The following is a 14158-nucleotide window of genomic DNA, read 5'->3' as shown; positions in this document are numbered from 1 at the left end:
CTCTTTGTCTTCATTCCACTTCAGTAAGATGGAAGTGGTGCTAGTTCCTTCTTCTTTTTGCAAGGTCTGCAGTAAGGGGAAATGTCTTCATGTTTGTGAACTGCTCAGATTTGGAGTGAAAGTGTCACAGAAAAGCCCATGAGGAAATGTAATCGGTTTGCACTCTATGCAAAGCTTAAGTGGTGTTTAGTAAACAAGGTCTGAGGTCAAGTGATGAGGGTAAGAAAAAATTCTGAATAGTAACCCAGTGAGCTCAGTGATGATCTACCCTATACAGTGACCATCCTGTGACTGTAACACAATGCAGATTCATATAGAAGGCTGAATTTCATGAAGAATCATGATTTCAGCACTCCTCACTTCTGAGCATTTCATGTTTCCAGCCACAGTGTTTTTTTAATGTCATTTTTAAGAGGTAATGACACTGAGAATACAGAAACGAGTGTCTGTCTATCTGAAATACTCTGCAGTTAACATATTTAGAAAGGTAGAACTTGGTTATCCACCTGTTTTCTGTGACGATGCAGAATTGGACTTCATGAGATACATGCCACGTTACCTCCTCTGAAAGCTTCAGGCAAAGATCTGGAGGAAATGTTCATATTCTTATTTGTTTAACCTTTTCCCCACAATATTCAGGTTAAATTTCCCCTTAACCCCATCCCCAACCCCCCTTTAAGCCTTTACAAACAGGCAAGCACCATGACTCTTTGTCCTGGCTGCTCAGAAACCAATAAGCGTGAGCAGGTACTAACATGCACCCATGATCACAGACAGCCAATACAGAGCCAAACCAAGCAGGTTTGGGGCATTGTCCCATTGCAGTCTTCAAAAACCTGGACATGGCTGATCCCTCCAGTCCCTCAGTCCCTGCTGTCACTTTGCTGGAACACCATCCAGGTTATCACTGCCTCCCTGGCCTGGTATGCTACAGATTTCGGATCAAGATTGGAACTTCCTGGTTGTGTTTTGTGCGCGCTTTGTGCCAGCGAGACCAAACTCCACTGACCGTCCTTGTAGCCATACTGCATGCCAAGATCTTATCACATCTGTTCCACGTATTGGCCCACCTCCTACCTTCCATTTCTTGAGCACCACATCTGGCTTTCACCAACACACTCGCAAATTCTCTCACTATCACCTGCCAAAGTTTTCCTGCCTTCTCATAGGCTGTGTGTTTTGGGTTGATTAACAGGTGTTTGCTTTCTGTTTGTTTGTTTTTTTATCCCCTAGATGAAAATGCTATTTTTTTTTTTTTTTGCCTGGCTCTCTGCTCCTCCAAAGTCACATTGTGTTTGTTCTCTGCCTAAACTCGCTCTTGCAATTCACCACGGTTAAGTAGCATTTGTTAATGCCATTAATGGGCTTTTAACTCCCCGCAACCCGATTAATAGTGGAGATATTAAGTACACCCAGAAGTAATGTTTACAAAAGCACCCATGTGATTTAGAAGCATGAGTCCTGTCAAATGTCTCCGCGTCAGCTTTGCCTTTGAAAGTGAACTTCACAGTCTGGCATGGACCCAGAGAGGTGGGAGCATGGGAGCAGGCTCAGGTTTTTTTTGGGTGCCCTTTTTTAAATGTATTTATTGCAAGCCTATCCCTCTATAGCGTGACATTGGGGTTAGCATCAAATCAAAGCGGATTTGCGTACTTAGATTTTTTTCTTCCCTCCCTGACTGCTGGCAGTTTTTACAGGATCTTGTTTTCTGCCTTACTTCCTGCTCAGCCACTCGTTTTGCCCTTGTGTTTTTAAGAAAGCAATGGGGACTCTCCGTCACTTCAGGCTCTGTCTCCTTTATGTATGGATAAAGTCTCCAGTATTACTTGTTTTTTTTTTTCAACCTCTATTTGTAAAATCCTTTCATCTTTCCTTGGCAGCAAGAACTCCCTTCGCATTCCTCTTGCATGCACCCTTTCCCTGCAGCAGGTAATGGCTGAGCATTCAGATTTGGTTGCTTTCCCTGCAGCAAAGGATATTAGCATATCTAAATAAATACACCTGTTTATGCAGGAGCCAGACAGGTATCCACAACAGACAGGGCTTGCTCTGTCCTCTGAATGTTCCTCTCTCTAGTAAGCCTCACAAATGCCTTATCTCAACTGAGCCACCCTCAGTTTGCTTTCAGACCCCTGTATGGACCAGTCCCAGTTCTGAGGGAAGAACAAGACTAGACACTTAGCTTCCTTCCTGGACTCCTCCTACAAGAAGGGATTGTTTACACCTCAATACATACGAATAATTTCCCAGAACAGTGGGTAGCTACGTGGTGCTAATTCATCACAGCAGGAGCCACACAACTCTATCTTACTCACTACCCGAAAGCACTGAATCTCCAGGGTCCCACAATCTGCTCCAACTGTGATTTGTCCCAAACAACCATCAGAGCGTGAGACCATACCTTTCTAGCCCATCTCCACAGAATTAAATTGCTGCAGAGCTCCCCATTGGCACTCCCCAACCTCCACTGAGCACTGACCACCCTTCAGAACAAACACAACTATTGCATCCTTCCCCTTGTTGATGCAGAAGAGCAAAGATCTCCTGCAGAAACTTGCCCAATTGCATTCATCACCTGAACTAGAGGTATGGGGTGAGTGGGTCATCCGCTTACTGATATACAGAGCCAGTTCCCATACCAGCTCTGAACAGCCAGCAAGTCTTGCTCCAGGTGCTGTGTTAAGCCTGAATGGCATTCACCAGTGATTCAGCAGAGATTTGATGGCTTTTGGCTGCTGCTTTCTTGCTGTTTACATGGCAAAAGAATGCCATCTATCACCATTCAGGGGCCTTGCCCATGCTGAGTTGCTCTGAGGTTTGATACTGGACACAAACTGAACGATCAGGGGATGATTGTGCTAGATGTGCACGTGCTTTCAGATCCTTATGCAGCAGGAGGGCTGTGGTTCCCTTACTGCAGGCAAATGTGTGATTTCCTAGCAGAGCTGCTTCCCTCTCTCACAGACAGCTTTTAGTCATCAGGATGTTTGCAAAGACTGAGGTACAGGAATGAAGGGGGTGAACGTCCAAATTTTCTCCATGGATAGGGGGAAGAATGGGACATGACTGGACAGTGCAGTAGTTCTCTGCCTTTCCCTATAACATATAACCAGATGTTATAGAAATATGCTATCCTGACCCTGAAAGAAAAGGTAAGGAAAAATATGTTACATGCACATCCATTTTCAATCCACTTTGGAGAACCAAAGACAGTGATTTTTTTTATTTTTTTTTTTTGAGCTGTACTAACAGGCCACAGCCCTTTAACTCAGATGACTGAAACAAGGAGCTATTCCTATATCCTGGTGCTTGATGCCCTGGTATTGACCTTGCTGAAATGCAACTTGTCCAAAAAAATGGAGGTTGCAACACGTAGCATGGGGGTCCATTGTGGAGTGCTGGAGTAGTCCGATATTTTATTAGAGAAGCCTTTGGTGTGCCACACATTGATTCCCATGTAGGATATTCCCACCACAGAAGCTGGGTTCACTACGAGCTCCAAATGAAGGCAGACAGTTGACTTTCAACAGGAGCTACTTCTTTATGGCTGTACTTGGGCACTGCAAGCTCAGTAATGGATGAACCACAACACCTTCCTTTAATATTTAGTAGTCACAATATTTTCCCATCATTTGTCCACACAGATGGCAAGGACAGTCTTGTTAATTAATATATTTTATATAGATAAAGCCCAGCATGGAGGGGACTGACTGTCTCAGATCAGGACCCTCAAGGTGCAGTGTGGTTATGAGCACTCTCAGGCAGAGTTTTGCAGTAACTTGGCACCACCTCCTGTGACCCTGCAGAGAGGGAGACCACTTCAGTGTATCCTGCTTGGTGGAAATTTAATGTGTTCTAGGAAGCTTGGGGGAATGGTGATCTGGAGTGGCCTGTTAGGATGTGGCTGGAGGGCAGAATTAGACCTATACCCATCTCATGGCAGCTGCCTGACAGAGAGGGGCAAGGGTCAGCCCGGGACTCCAAAATATTGTTTGGCACTTGGTCAATGTGAGATAATGGACCAGACAAAGTGGGGATGGAGAACCACAGAATGCACCCAAGGAGCAACCCTGCTGGAGTGCATGTTGCTTCCCCACAGGCATCCGTCAAGCATGGCCCTGCCTGGTTTCAGTGACCCTGCTGTGGGTGTGTTTTCAATGAAACAAAAGAGAAAAGGGCTTTATTTCACCAATTAAAAAAAAAAAAATCACACAAAGAAATTGAATAAATGCTATTTAAATCCCATGTCTCCTCTTCATGAGTTTAATACAGAACACAGGTCCATCTTAAAGCCCCAGGATACCATCAAGGGCCTCTTAGACCACCTCTGTGGGAGACCTGCCTCTGATGTGGCCCTGCCCAAAAACCCCTCTGAAGTGATTTAGGCAAAGGCAAAGGCAGATTGGCAGCTTCATCCATCGAGGAAGCAGCTGGGACTGCTGCTTTCAAGCATGACTTCCATAACCACCACCACCCTCTCTAGGACATGTTTGTACACTGCCAGGACCAAATCTAGCTCTACATTCTCCTGAGTGCTATGAAATCTATTAACATGGTTGTTAATATCCTGGGGGAGCACTTTACAATCATCAGGTGAAGATTAATCCCTGGCTGTACTGAACTGCATCAGCTGTACCAACCTGTCCCAAAGACCAGATAGACAAAATGTAGCATGGGAATAGATCACAGCATGGGGACTGAGGGTGGGAGGGGGAGAATCAGGAAAATCAGTGTGGCTGGATGATAAATGACTCAGCACGTGTGTGTGTCTCAAGGATAACTTTGGACCATCAGTTTGTCTCTGATGGTGCATAACTCATGCATGAGCTGCCCATTTGAATAACAGAAAAGCTTCACCTCTGCTGTTTTCTCCTTTCTTCACCTCTCACCGTGACATCTACTGGAAGTAAAACTTAGATTAAACACGATCAAGGGGAAAGGGAAGCCAGGAGATGGGGGTTTATGGCTTACCACGTTCTCATCCATGTCGATGTACAAGCGACCAACAGCTAGGAGGACATCTGCCAATGTGTGCAAACACATGTTGAAGAAATCAGTCTGGCACGCTGAGAGATGGTTAAAAATCAACACAAGGAGGGCCGTAAGCAGGAGAGCTCAGGCTGAGACACTGAGAGCTGGATAGTCATTAGGAATGCAGCAGTGCACTGATGACCACAGCAAGACAGATGGGAGATCATCAGCTATTCAGTTTATCACAGCGTGGAGAAGGGGGGAGCATCCCCTGGGAGTCAGCACTGAAGTTACTGGTCAGGGAAGTCTGCAGAATGGCAGTACTGCCAAGGGATGGTAAGATGGTGCAAAAGAGTGCAGCTTCACTAAAAAGTGAGGTGACAATCTGTCCCAACATTATTTTTGGACTGGTTCAGCGCTGTGAACTTTTACCACTAGCAGAACTCTAGCCTGTTGTTATTTCGATAAGAGACAGAGGATGTTTCGCAAAACTTTGTGGCAGAACACGTAACGCTGGCCAGAGGGCTGTCACATTTGCAAAACTGGGTGAAATGTTGCAAACAGGCAGACTGGCGCCATTGGAGAGCAATTCCGAAAAATGAACTCCTGGGCACTTCCCGCTTTCAGCCAGGCTCCCAAACACCCTCCAGATACGAGCATTTTAACAAACGCTCCTGCATCCCAAATGCTGTCTAGCCTCCAGGACCTCAAAGCATTGCCCCAGCATCCGCAACAGGATATAAAAAGTGAATATAAAAAAGTTTTTTCTTTAAAAAAAAAGAAACCAGAGGTTTGACTATAAGTGTTTAAAAAAAGTACTGGCTTTGCAGTTCTGCAGGAAACTTGCCATACCATGATGCCAATGACCGAAAATGCCTCCGACATGTCCCTCTTAGGGGCCACCCAAAATGTCTGAGTAGATGGCCATGCCATTGTGTGATTCCTTAAAATAAAATGACTATAATTGTGGTTAGGCTTCAGCAATCCAGGAGCCACATGAAAGAACATAAAAGCCACAGAATAACTTAGCTACATCGTCTACTGGGGCTTTGCCAGGGCTATTTCGGAGATGATGAAATCTCTATCTCTGCAGAACTTACTCTCAGTTTCAGGTTCCCAGATCTCTGCTTTACCTCTCCTGGAAATCAGCTCTATCGCCTTGAATTCATTGGTGTTCGTTCCCCTGCGGCCGAATCCCATCGTGGAAATGTAATTAAGGATAAGCTGTTCTCTGGCACCAACACTATTCCGGAGGCCCAAGTCCCACCCCAATTTCAATGCAGCCTAAAGAAGAGGCTGTCTGTTCCAGGGTATTGCATAGGAATGCGTGGCTGTCCTGCTGAGTCACGCTGATAGAAGGAACCTCTGCCATGCAAAGGTATGCAGTTATTTTTGCTTGGTGCCTGATCATGTGCGAAGCAAAGCCAGATCACCCAAGTGTAGGAAGGGGAGGCAGAGGAGATCTGCAGTTTGCGATGGGAGCTGCACAAGGGAATGGCTGTGCCTGCAAACCTGTTCCAGAGGCTTTAAACTATCTGCCACCGCGTGGCTGGTGTTCTTCGAACAAAGGAGCAGCAGCAGAATAAATAAAAATTACAACCTACAAATGTACTTGAGGAGACATGCCTAATGCTAAGAGACCCAGAAATGAGGAAAAACACTTTATTTTGCAAGGGGCCCAGTAGAATCCCTACACTGGGAGGAAACTCAAGAAAAAGACAGACTGAACAAAAAGCTTTGGACTGCTTGTGGGACAGCTGAGCATGTTCTTTCAGTCTTCTCCCCAGAGAATGCAAGCAACCATTGAAGCCATTTCCAGGGGTAACAAAGTGACTGAGGAGCCTAAACCTGTACTTTAGAAGTGGCTTAGGGTAAGAGCTTTTCAGCAAGAGGGTTTCCTAAGACTCATCAGTTTTTGAAAACACAACCTTTCCTCAAAGATCTAAACCTATCAAGCGTTTAAACGCTCTAATGCCCCTGTTTTAAAGCTGCAGAAGTCCCACTCCTGCCTCCACATTCGTACCCTGCTCCCATTCCTCCGCAGAGTTAAGCTGGCAGTGCAATCCTGCCAGGCAGCTGCAGCAGCCTTCGTGCCATATTCTGTGCGTATCATTCCTAAGTTATTAGACCAAAGTCAGCAAGTGAGCAAAGACTAAGTTATGACATCCAGGGCCTGCAAGTACAGTAGCAGTGTAAACAGCAGACATGTCCAGAAGCTCCAGCGCCCTCCCTTCCATCTTCAAGGCTCATGATTCTCTGCTGTCCTGAATCTCTGGATAGTTTCAAACCTGATGCCAGCCCTCATCCTCTGCTACCCTGGCAGTGCAGGTACAACCCTTTGCACTAATCAAAGAGTTGTGGTGACAGGGGAAAGAATGACCTGCATACTTCAAAACTCTGTGTCTGTAGTAAAACTGCCTTGCTGCCTTGGAGCCAGCAATTAGAGGGAGCAGAACAGAAGAGCATCAAATGCCCTGCTCCACACTGCATCTTCCACAGTTTGTTCAGCCACAGTAGCCCCCAAATAGCATACTACCAAGGTGCTGTCAGATAGACCTGAGCAGGAGAGTCCAAGTCCCAGAAGGAGCTGTTGGGGTTTCTAGGCCATTCAAAGAGAATAATCCCATGTTCATCTTCCCCTCTCTTCCCCCTTTGTTCCTTGAGTTGTCTTTTCATTCCCCATTATTGGGGCTGGAGGCACTTGGGCACTGATTTTTAAATCTCTCTTCTGCAGACACAGATAGATGTGTGGTGGAGCAGCTGAGGAGGAACCTTGCTAGTCTTAGTGAATGGAAGATGGGTCTCCTGCCAGCTCCAAAAGTTGTGCTATAACGTTGCACTTTTATCTTTTACATAAAACAATTTCCAGACATCCATGCTGATGAAAAAAAGTTGACAACATGAAAGATAATGGCTTGAAACCCTAAAGGAGAATAAACCCTCCTGGCCCAATTTCCTTTACTCTCAGTGCTTGTTCACTTTAAGGCATACCTCCTGGAGCCTGACTTAGGGACACGGGACAGCTGAAGCTGGCAGTAGCACGTAAGTGGCACTCAGACATTGTGTTGCCTGCACAGAGGTGAATGCACCAGCAAATAGGAAGGCAATGCATAATGTGCTGTGCTAATTATATATACTCCTGTAACCAGGGAAGGGCCTATGCACATGTCAGCGCCTGGAAGAGCTTGGAAAGATAGGCATGAGATGCAAAACTGCGATTCCTCCTTTCCTCTCTCTTCTCCATTCAAGGCACTTCCAGAGAACACAATTAAGGATGGTATTTATTTATTTCTTTGAATGAAAAAGAAAAATTGTGCTTGTGATTTGGGGGGAGAGCTGCCAGAAGAGGAACTGGAGCCCTTCCAACACCTCACAGTCTAGTAGTTAAGCATTGCCTGAATTGGGCACCAGGGAATCTTGAGTCTTGCTTTCTTCCACTCACTGGTTTATAACTCTTGGCATTTAAAAGGCACCTTGTAAACATTTATTTCATTGTTCTTCAGCGTATAATTGAGCCATTTGCCTGCTTACCTTGTTAGAGGGAGGAAAGCACCCTGCAAGGAAAAGTTCTCTTTTTTTCCTCTCCTGCTGGGGCAAAATGGCACCAGCAGCTCAGTGCCTTCCGCTTCCTGCCAGCTCCCCTTCCCCTGAAGGGAGAGGAGGTCACCTTGCAGAGGGTCTGCTCGCTGCATTGCCAGCTCTTCCTCTACCTGCACAACACCCACGCTTCATCTACCCACATCAGCGGCTCTCAGCCTGCTGCTGTGCCAACCCAAGCCCCAACTAATGAGTGCACCAAGACAAGACCTTCTACATGGTTGACTCTTGTGAGGCTGGTGTGGAGGCATGGTTGCCTCCTGCCAGCCCTCTTTGTAGATGCTAGTCTTGGTGGTGGTGCTCCAAAGTTTGCCCAGCATGCCTCTGCTATCCATTTGAGGGTGGCACACACACCATACTGTCTCCAGCCTGAGGTTGGCTGGTTCCCTACTTGAGTTGATGTGATTTTTGTTTAATGTTTCCCTATTGCCATTACTTGCACTTAAGACACAGGCCAAGGCTTGTTGGACGCTTGGCAGAAGCCCTGCCTCTCTATTCCACCCTATGTACAAAGTTAGCGGAGAACTTTGCAGAGTTCCAGTAAGGGACTGAGTGACAGATCTGCTGGTTAAACATTTACCGCTGTGTGAATCTGCTGAATAGCAAATATGCTAAAAAGGGGAAAGGAAAGGGCATGGCAAGAGATTAACTGAGGACAGTCAAAAGTCAACCAGAAAGGAGTGAGGATGACACTGGAAAGGTCAGGTGGCAAGCGGGAAGGCTACTGTAGTGTAAACACTGCCTCTCAGCAGCATGGATGCCAGAGCCTGGACACAAACCAAGGAGTGGAGCAGAGGCAATGTCTCTCTCCAGGTTCAGCCCTCGCTGCTTCATGCCCACAGGTACCGTGGTCTGAATAACCAACTACTGCCTCCAGATGAATTTAGTGGCTTGTCTGCTGAGGATTGCCTTTTGGATTGATCGAGTTTCTTTTACCTTTCCAAGCCTTAGGTCTCAGCTGTTCCCAAAACATGTGCCCATCAGTAGGACAGTGCTGATGATCCTTGCAGCCCTCAAAAAACACATTCCCTCATGCAAAGTAACTATTCTCATCGGTGGCTCTGACCGTCAGCCATGGTGGCACTGAGGTGGTGGGAAATGGGAACTACTCAAGTAAGAGAGCAGGCTTTCCAGGAACTGATTCCTCTGACAGACCACTGCTTCAGCAGTGTGCTGGGGCTGGTGGGGCAGAGAACAACATGTGTCTGGTAGGACTGGAAGTAGTGCCTGAGCAGAACAAAGGTCCCTCTCCTAGAAACCCATGAGGAGTTCCTTTTAGGCCTCCAAAAGCTGGCTGGAGCAGCGAATACAGCCACTGCCACTAGTTACGTAGGTAACTACCAAAACAGGTTGTAGGCAAGACCACATGGGCACTCGGAGGATTTATGGTGTGTTTCTACAAGCCGGTGGGTGTCAGGATGTGGCCCCACAGCAGCACCGTGTAGGCAGGCAGCAATCCCGTGCAGGCCAGGCCAGGGCCTCGCCGCACGATAAGCACACCTCCAGCTAGGGCAAGCGGATGGGAACAGCACCCCAGGGCCGAGGAAAGGGCTCCATTTTGTCTCCTGTTGACATAGCAACTGTACACCATTGCCAGCATGCCCGGAGCATGGCGGCAAAACATTGTACCATGGGATATCTGCCCAGAAAGCAGGGTGTTTATTTTGAGACGAGCACAATACTGAGTGAATGCAACAATTCAGAGAGGGAAGTACTTCAGCCAACATAAACAAGGCAGTTATTGATATATTTATATGACTGAGGTTCCTGACTTGAATTGTGACCATCCATTTGCCTTTTCTTTGCTCTTCATCTCAGGCCTCAGTGTTGACCCAGACGCAGAAGCGGCTCGGTGAAGTCTGGCTGATCACCACTCAGCTTCCTCAGTGTCGACGGGGGAGACTCTGCAAAGCCCATGGTGCCAGGCTGCTCAAACCTTCAGTCTCCAGCGGTGCCACTTCTGCTGTGGGGAGGGCAGTGAGCACCACCACCACTAACCCTTGCTCCAGACATTCAGGGGGATTCCTGTGACTTTTGGCTTCATCTGAGGTCATCGGCATGAGGTGGTGGGAAGTCCATGGTGAGTGTCTTGAGGTGAAATGGGGTGAAAGTAGAGCCTGGACACTGCAGCTGTGTCCTCATGTCCAGAGCTCATGTGCTTCTCCTGAGGTGCAGGGTGGGTAGAAGTTGTGAACAACTTAAGTCGGGAGAGGAAGGCTACACCCATGCTCCTAGAGGTCAGCAGAAACATCAAATGCTCTCTAACAGGAAAGCCAATCTCCACTTCATCTCTTACACTGCTCTGCCTGGCTATTGCTTTGTTCATGAATTCTTTCACAAATTCTTAGGTTGTTCCCAGACTTCCTCCATTGCCTTTCTAACACTGCTTGGATGCAGCTGAGTGCTCTCTACCTTCCTTGTCTTGCAGCAGGCACATGCCAAATACTTGTACAAGAATAACACTCTCATCTATGCAGCCATGGTACATCAAGAAATACGACAACAGAGACACAGGCCATTAATATCACACCACCAGCCTTCATGCAAGCTGCAGGAAAATAGCTCTTTTTCCTCCATCTGCTCTTGCTAGACAGGTGTGAGCTTAAAACAGAAAGAGTTTTAGCACATTTTCTTCCTCTCCTGTAGAAGATCCTGGTCCAGTTTTCAGCTCACTGGGAAAGAAGATAAGTTAGGAAGGGCAGGAGGAACCAGTTTACTAACTATCTGAGTATTCAACAGGCTGGGCCTTAGAAGGCAGAGGAGAGTTTGTTTAAAAAGGCAATGGGCCTTCCTGCTTCTTAAAATAGTATGAAGTGAAAGAATGAAACAATCTATTGCTTGTTTGATGGTCCCAGCAGGATTATATTGCTTCACAGTGCACATGATAAAAACAAACACAAATATGTATACCAGAAAACTCTCTTGCATTTGCCTGCACACAAACACAAACTGCACTGCAAAATATTTTGGCAGTCAGTGTTCTCATTAAAAGCAATTAAAATTAGCAGGAATGCTTTGCCAAAACTGCAGATATCTCTGTCAAGTTGATTTGGTCATTTTACCTTTCAGGATCTAAAAACAAGCTGAAAACGACAGCATTGATCAAACAGGCAACCAGTATCTCCCTTTCCCTGGTAAAGGCTCTGCCAAACTATAGCAGGACATGAGCACTGGGGTCAGGGAGAGGCAGGAACAAGTGGCTGAAAAGGAGAGGGAGAACAGAAGGAATATATGTGGCATCTCTGGCCAGTGGTTATAAGATTTGATGCCTAAAAAATACAGTCAGTGCTTTGGTGATGCAGTTTTTCTATGGAGCAGGCAGTAGAGTAAGGGGAGCATCAGCATGGCACAGAAACTGAGGTTTGCCACCACCCAGGCTGGCAGCAGTGGTCCAACATGGCACATCATCCTTCCAGGAAGAGGATCACTCCCTGCACAGACAGGTTGTCTCTGGGTGGATTTGAGGAGCTCTTCCGCATTTCTCTTTGCATGCGACATGTCAGAGAAAACTAAATGTACCAAAGAGTCCCCTCTTGCCCTGATCACGGCTCTGTTGGCTGTGATCCCCAGAATGTGGCTGTCCAACTGGCAAACTTCCAGCCTAGCTCTCTACAGGACATCACTGGATATCTTGAGTTCCTCCTCTTAATTTTACCTGACAGACCCTGCAGGCCTTAGCGATCCAGCAGCTACTATTATGTTATACCTGCATGCATTTCTGTCTCCAGAATCTCAAAATACCCTGGATTTCCCATCAAAGTACAAGGAAGCCATAACTGTCAGTGTGCAAACCTGAGCTCATCACAAAACAGGGCTGTGATCTCAAGCACATGATGCCAAATGAGACTTAATCCCCTCCTAAGCAGACCAGTATATAGGAGTGAGATGAAACATAAAATGAAATAGGAGTGAGATGAGCAGGTAGGGAGAGGAGGAAAACACTTGCATGTGAGAGAGCAGGGCAGTCTTGTCACATAAAATATTTATGTTAACCTCCCCAAAAAAATATTATTGCATAGACAGGGCCCAAGAGAGGGTTCTTTCTTGGCAAATTATGCAAGAAACATGAGGATAGTTATGTACACAGTCATATAAAGGCAAATGCCACCTCATGACAGAGCTGGACCCTCTGATTGCCTGCTCCAGTTCAGACCAAAGGGCTAGGTGTCACGCAGACAATGAACAGGCCTTCAGCTCCACTGCTGTATAGGGGGGAATTTCAGCTATCCCATTCTTCAGAGCTGACGGATTAGCCATAGAAAATATGAAGATCTCTTCCTGGGGGACTTTCTAGGAACTCGCTTCAGGATGATTCTTGTTGCTGAAAAGGACGTGTATCAAAGCACTTTATATCCTGTGGGAGGAGAAGGGGAATTCTTTCACAGACATCATCTCTTCCTTATGTAATTAAAAAAGTCGATGGGAAACGAATCCAGACATGAATATTTATCTTTGGCTTCCTGGTAAGCCTTTCACTGCACTAATTCCTTTGGCCTCTTCCCAATTTGCTTACAGAGAGAACCCAGATACACTGGCTCCCCGCAAAGACTTGGGCACCTGGGGACATGTAGCCTGGGAACCTGTTGACCCTCAAGTTGTCTGACTGGGCTGATGCATGCATCTTCATCTAACGTATCCCCTGAAGACTCACCCCTCAAAGTAGTATTTTCCATAAAGGGTAACACTGCAGTGATTCTATTAATGAGCACTGCTGTGAAACTGCCTGCTGGCCCCTTCCCACACACCACCCTCATCCCGGGGAGATGTCCAAGGGGGTAAGATGGAAAGGGACCCACCATCCTGGCTGCATCGGTTTTAGACATCAACAGGACAAAGGCCTCTTCTGGTCCCACTGCACAAGGATGACTTTCGCCATATGAGACCAAACCATCAGGGCTTGGGAAGGGACCACAAGCACATCCCAAGGCAGTGTTAGAGATGGCCTCCTGCTGTGCCTCCTGCTTCCCCACATGCTCTCACCTCTAAGCAGGCCCCATGTCCTTGCTCAAGGATGCTGCTACCTACTCTAACACCTTAAGTGTAACAAAGCCCTAATCCTCTACAGCAGAGCACTCCCTCAGCCAACTTTTTTGCACAAAAAGCACTGCTCACAGCCAAGTAAACTTTGCGAAGTCAAGGACCACCAAGTTAGGAGGAGCATAGATTAATCTTCTCTATATAATTCTCCCTCCTAGATGCAAACACTAAGATATCACCTTTATAAGCCTAAGGTAGTCTACTTTTAAACCACAGTTTGTTCCTTTCCACACAGAACAAACTGTAAGTTATAATCCGCAAAGGTTCAGAATTTCCTCCTGTTCTCACCATGTTTATTTACCCCTCTCTACCCAGTCTCTGTCCTGAACGCACTGAATGCACTATTATTCGTTTCCTCCTGTTGGTGCTTTCTCCATTGTAACTGCTCACTTCACAACTTTAATGAGATTAAGGCTAACACAGTGAAATTAAGGCTCCAGTTTTTGATCCTTCCTCCAGTTTGGGCTGCTGCTGAATCTGGACGCCCTATCTCACCTGGGGTCCCTGTGATGCCAAACTAATTGCCTGATGACACCTCTATAGTTTGCCTCCA

This window comes from Anas acuta, chromosome 3 (genome assembly GCF_963932015.1).
Source record: "Anas acuta chromosome 3, bAnaAcu1.1, whole genome shotgun sequence".
Classification (NCBI taxonomy): Eukaryota; Metazoa; Chordata; class Aves; order Anseriformes; family Anatidae; genus Anas; species Anas acuta.
This window is presented reverse-complemented; position numbering follows the sequence as displayed.